The sequence below is a fragment of the Caenorhabditis briggsae genome, assembly GCF_000004555.2.
Source record: "Caenorhabditis briggsae complete genome, chrIV, whole genome shotgun sequence".
Lineage (NCBI taxonomy): Eukaryota > Metazoa > Nematoda > Chromadorea > Rhabditida > Rhabditidae > Caenorhabditis > Caenorhabditis briggsae.
This window is the reverse complement of record NC_013487.2, coordinates 856,235-862,660: the sequence shown is the minus strand read 5'-3', so window position 1 is coordinate 862,660 and position 6,426 is coordinate 856,235.

Genomic DNA, 6,426 nt, shown 5'->3' with positions numbered 1-6,426 from the left:
TAAGAAAACAAGTTGAAACATAAACTTTTTTGATACCAGAAATACTAAAATAAAAATAGAAGGATCAGCTAACTTTTAACTTTGAGCTCATTTATCTCATTTTCTGTAAAAGATATCAGAAATTGGTTAACAGACGAAATCTTTATCTTAATCTCACAAACACTTTATCAGTTGGCACATTTTTGATATCTCTTTCAGAAATCGAGATAATTGAGCTCAAATTTGGTAGTGCGAGATCTTTTTCATTACAGGTTTTACGGCAGGAAAGAAATTGGTTTGAAAAAGTTTTGAAAATATTGTTTTCATGTACTAATTACAAGACCATTGGTGAGCAATTAAAGGATATTGATAAGACAGCAAGATGAAACAAAAATTTTGAAAAAAAAAGTTTGAAAATCAAAATTTTCAAATTTTCAGATTAAAAAAATAGTCATATTTTCGGACTTGTTTTATAGCATTTTGATTGTTCTTGAACATTCTGGAACACTTTTTCCATAGTTGCAAGCGGGCCGGCTTATAAGTTGTCTCTAAAACGAGATATTTAGAAGGTTTTGGTACCAAATGATAGATCTCGACAGGGCCCATCACGTTTATATTATTCAACCCAATTTCCGGTCCGATAACAAGTCTAAAAATGTGTTTGAATGACAAAAAATCTGCTTTTTGTCAAATTGGTAGAAAATTATCATTCAAACCATTTTTCGACATGTTGTCGGACCGGGATCCAGCTTGAATGATATAGGCGTGATGAGCCCTGTTGAGATCTACCATTTACTACTAATACTGTGTAAAGATCTCGTTCTAGGTAAAAGTTATCAGTCGGCCCGCTTGCAACTACGGTCATTTTAACCCCAGAAATACTAAAACAAGTCAGTTTTAAACTAGTGAAAAATTGAAGGAAATAAACAAAGAAAACAATGTGAAACAGTGAAACAATGAGTTTCTAAAAATTTGAGAAACTGCTGAAAATTTCAAATTCGCTTGATTTTCGGAGACTTTTTTCTGTTAACGCTCTACAAACGCTCTACAATTCAGAATTAGTCAAATGATTCAAGAAAATGCCTTATTCTATCTATATATTAGTGAAATTTTGAGAACAAAAGTAAAGAACACAATATGAAACAGAAAAAAATCCCAAGAAAAAAAAGTCTGAAATTTCGAAAATTTCGAAAAGAAATTGATTCTAAAAAATCGAAAAATCATAAGAGACGCAAATTAGCACTCTTTAACAAATTCTGAAAAACCAATATTCGGAACCTCCAAACCCCAATTTTTGATCCCAGAAATAGATTAGTTGATGATTGACAATTGGTTTTGGTGTATTTTCAAGAGAGATGTGAAAATGACGAGAAAAAAAGAGAGAGAGAGAGAGAGAGAGAGAGAGAGGGTAAAAGAGTGAAAGAAATATTAGTGGGCAAGATTGATGACTGGGAGCCATTTTTCGTTCTCTTCGTTCCATTTACACTGGGAGCTCCGGGAGCCCTAGTGTAAAATAAAGATTTTATATATTTTTTAAGATCAAAATTAGGTTTTTGAGCTTTTCAAGGTTGAATCTTCGAAAACAATTTTTTACGAAATTCCTGTTTCAAGACATTTGTATTTTTTTAAATCTTCATGCGACGGACTGATTGTTTCGCTGTACATTTTCTAAAACTTTTAAATATTTGTTTTCTAATTTCAAAAAACTGCCCACTCCACAATAATCTAATTTTCAGCTTTAGAAAATAGATACAGTAATCTCAAGGAATTTGAAAAAATCTAGCTTTAAAAGTTAGCTGTTTCGGTTTTGTTTAATTTATTTGAAGAGTTTGGAAGTTATTCAAGTCATTGCTTTTCTTGTCTTTCTTCATGCCCCTATTTGATCTGATGGATTCATCCATACAAGTAGCAAAAGAAAGCTTCTCCTACAGTAACCCAGAAATTGCTTCGACAAAAACAAAAGGAAATTTTGACTGTTCCAGTTTGTTTAGAAAAAAGAAATTCCAATTTTCAAGTATTCGGACAACTGTAGTCCAACCAACGAATAATACAAATTGAGAATAAAAATTAGTATAGTACTGTACCAAAACTTCAATAAGTTTTCACAGAAACTGGATTTCAATATGTTATGCTTTGTTGGTTTTATTTTTACAGTTTCAAGGTACTGTCAATTTTGAACAACTAATGTAAGCAATTTCGCCAATCAGAAAAACAAATCGAAAATTTGAAACGGATTTCAATTTACAATTTTTTTAAATTGTAGGAAAAATTATTTTGCGGTTCCAGATTTTTCATGAAATGTATTGAATATATTATGCCGATTTAATTTGAAAAAAAAAACTCAAAAAATTTTTTGAAAGTGTTTTTCAAAAAGTTGTTACAGAATGACTTACAGAAACAGAAGTACTGAAATAAGCATTTTAATTAACTGTTCACTTCTTCTGAAACGAATTTTTAAAATTTCCAATGAATATTCGAAAATTTGGCGAAACTGAAAATTTCAAACAATTAGTATTATTCTGCAAAAATTCAGCAAGTTTTTCTGAAATTTGAAAAACCGGATTTTAGTATTTTATAATTGAAAACTACCCCAGTTTTCAACAGTTCAAAACAAATTTTTAAAAAAAATAAAAAATCCAAATGGTCAGTAAGTTTTCATAATATTCGAAATTTCATCTTCTCTCTCTCTCTCTCTCTCTCTCTCTCTCTCTCTCTTCCCTCTTTACCCTATAATTTTCCTATCATCCTTTCTAGTTACTAGCCATCCGAAAAATCCCGGAACACACACGAAATTTTGGACTTTCCTATGTAAAAGTGACAATTCAAATTTCGAAAATGAAAATCAAAAGGGATTTCTATTGGAAAATTGGGAGAGATGGGAGAGAGAGAGAAGAGAGACGCAGACAGAAAAATGAAAAAAAAGAGGAAAAAAGTGTTCGTTTCGTGTGCTGCACCTGTTTGTGGATGGATGCAGGTGGTGTTGCATTTCGGGAAAAAAAAACATTGGGAAACAAAAAAAATATGGGAAGAACGGGTCATGAGAATGGGAAAAGAGGATGAATGGGAAATTTGTGAAATGAAAAATTCCTATTCATAGATTTTTAAAGAAAATTAGCAAGTGATTAATGGATAAAATAACAACTAGAAATAAAAATCATAAATTTGAAAAAGTAAATTTTTCTTGCTGTTTCAGTTTGAGAAAGTAAAGGAAGATCTAGAGAATTGATATTCCAGATAATCTTACAACTTTTATTTTTTTTAATTATTATCTGGGAATTTAGAAAAAAAACTATAATAAAACGTTTAGATTTTCAAAATGGGATTTTTTTGCTATTTCAGATTGTTAATTCTACGCATATTAGAGTTTTTGAATTTCAGATTTTCCGAAATTCTGAATTTTGAAGGTTCGACAACGAAAAACATTTTGGGGCCAGAGAAGTTCTCAATTTTCAAATGCCAGAAATGCAGAAGTTTTGAAATTTGAAAATACGGGAATGAGAAATTCAAATGTTTGTCCATTCCAAAACAGAACATCAGAATTTCAGAAATCCTATGTAATTCAAAAGTCAATGAAATTCAGAAATTTCAACAATCTTTGAAAAATTAAAAAATTCAAAATTCGGACATCAGGATACTCAGAAAATGTCGAGTTTCAGAAATTTGAGACTTCTCAACTTCTCAATTTTAAAACTTTCTTCAAAATTTAAGATTTTTTTTCGAATTCGAATTTTTTTCCGACTTCGTTTTAAGTGTTCGACTTTCTGACTGGTCGATATTCTAAACTTTTTTTTTCTGAATTTCCGAACTTCTAAAATTTTAATTTCTGAGCGTCAGCTTTTGACTTTTAAAGCAGTTCTTTTTTCCGAATTTCCAAAATATCGAGTTTCAAAATTTCAGAACTTTCAAACTTATGAATTTTTAATTTTCAAATTTCAAATTTTTTGAACTGAGAATTTTAAAATGTTGGGATACTTTTTTCGGGCGTTGTTTCCATATTTGCAAAGCGCCGTGCGGGGCTTTTCTCAGAACTGTTAAGGCCCGGAACGGTCTATCCTCAGCCCTGTTTTTAAGAAATTTTTTCCTGTCTTTTCATAAAATTTTTGGGGTAATTAGGGAAAAAAACCAATTTTTCTGGCAGACAAAACACTTTCCAAGTTAAGAGTTTTCACAAACAAGTTTAAAAAAACTTCTGAAATTTGTTTTAAAGGTGGTGTGCGGTGAAAAATTTTATTGCTTCATTTTGTGCAGAAATCCAAGTAGATCCCCATAAAAATGAAGGAAAAATTCGAAAAAAATCCTTCATTGAGAAAAACGGCATCGAAAAGTCACAGTGGGAACCGGTGGCCAAGCGGCCAGGTGTGAGTTTTCTAGGCCAACTGCCGGTAAAAGCGCGCGAAATTCGAATTTTTATCGATTTTCAGTGTTTTCTCAGATGTCTTTTAAAGATTTCAAAATTTTTTTGTTACTTTCCTCTCAGGTGTATGAAAAACCTGACAAAAATCCACCAAAATCCACGCCACCCGGACCTTCCTTTTTGAGCCTAATTATCCCACTTCTTTTGAAAGATATCAAAATGCTGTCAACTGATAAAATGTTTTTCATGATATCAGTAACATTTTGTCAGTTGATCACTTTTTGATATCTCTCACAGAAAATGAGATACATGAGCTCAAATTTGACGATTCGGGTGACGTTCTATTATAGTGTTTACGGTATTTGGAATTCAAGAGATCTTGGATCTTCAAAATTTCAACCAATCAACTAGTTAAAAGCAAGTAACACATTTTTCAAAAAACAAAAAATCAAAATAAAATTTGCAAAAAATTTTTTACAACAGAAAACTGACCAGAGGGGTGGCTCCAGGAGAGAGCCTCTAGAGAGAGAGTGGCTCTCGAATGCCGAAAAGCAGGAATAAATTCAATAAAAATGTGTGTGTGTGTCCTTCCTCTTTTTCTTCTTTTTCATTCTTGTCGCCTCAGGCGACACTTTTCGGTTCTTCTTGTCTAGAGATAGAGAGTTAGTAGGGTAGGGAATGGCTCGTAAAATAATTTAGTGGCAGTGAAAATAAGTAGTTGAGAAGTGAAAATGAAAATGAGAAAGTAGTGGAAATGTACTTTTGAAGGAAATTAGAAAGAGAGAGAGAGAGAGAGAGAGAGCGAACTTTCATTCATGAAAACTTGTAGACAGTCTGACAGTTTCATTGTCGGATTACTCTATTTTTCCAAAATTGACAATAATTTGAAACTGTGATAAATCATGACTGATAATAAATGTTATTTAAACCAGGCTTATCTAGCTTCATTTAGGAGATATGAAAAAGTGGTCGACTGATAAAGTGTTCACTTCAGAGATTTTGACGAAAATGTTGTTCCTTGAAATTTCGAAAAAAAAGGAAAAATTAGAATTCAAATAAACGGAATTATTGACTCTTTCGAAGAGTTGGAAAGTTTTGAAAATTGTTTTCAAAAATGTAATTTGTTAAAAAAAAAACAATTTCAAATAGTTTTTGTAAAGCTTATTTTGCTAACTTAACAGTTCGTAGCAAATACTTCAACCTAAAAACAGTTTTTATATGATTTTCCTTTTTTCTAAATATCTCCAAATCAGGAATTCTAAAAACTATGAGAACTTTTTCAGAATTATATCCACCAAATTGACAATGATTGGGAACTGAAGGTAATTTTGCCGAAAGATTACTAAAATCCGACTTCGAAGAAAGTTATGATAATTTTGATAAAGTAATTTTCGTTTCTTTTTTTTTCAAATTTAATCACTTTATTATATCAAAATTTTGACTGTTTTTTTTTCTTTCTTTTGGTGGATCAAAAATTACAAATCATTAAACTTTTTTTTTTATTTATGAATAATAAAAACTATCAACAACGTATTTTCTTTATATATAAAACGCTACACGCGTCTGTCTGTCCCAGTGTCAGGCTGTCTTTTGAAAAGCTTGGAAAATAAATATAGATTAACGTGACCCTTTAAGAATAATTGAGGAGCGTAGCGACGAACCGTTACAAAAAAAACTAGGTGAAACCCAGGGTAAATCGCGTTGAAGGCGCACCAGCTTGCTGGTTAAAATATAAAATTCAAAAATTCGGAAAATTATAAAAAATGTTTAAATCAGTATGCTAAACATTTTTCTAATGCTAAAATGGAAATTTTGGAAAAATATTTTTTGGAAATTTGAAAATTTTCTGTTTCATGAGATTTATAGTTTTGATATTTGACTTTTTGAGTAGTCGCCAAATTGCAAACATGGTATTAGTAAAAATATAAACCACAGTTACTGTAAGTTTCTTAAATATGAAAATTCCTAATTTCAGCAAAAATGGAATTTTTAAAAAAAGGAAATTTTTAAAATATTAAAACTTACCAAGAATTCCTTATTTCCTCTGGTCCACAACTTTGATGGTCCAATTCCTGAAAAAAATTAAAATTTAA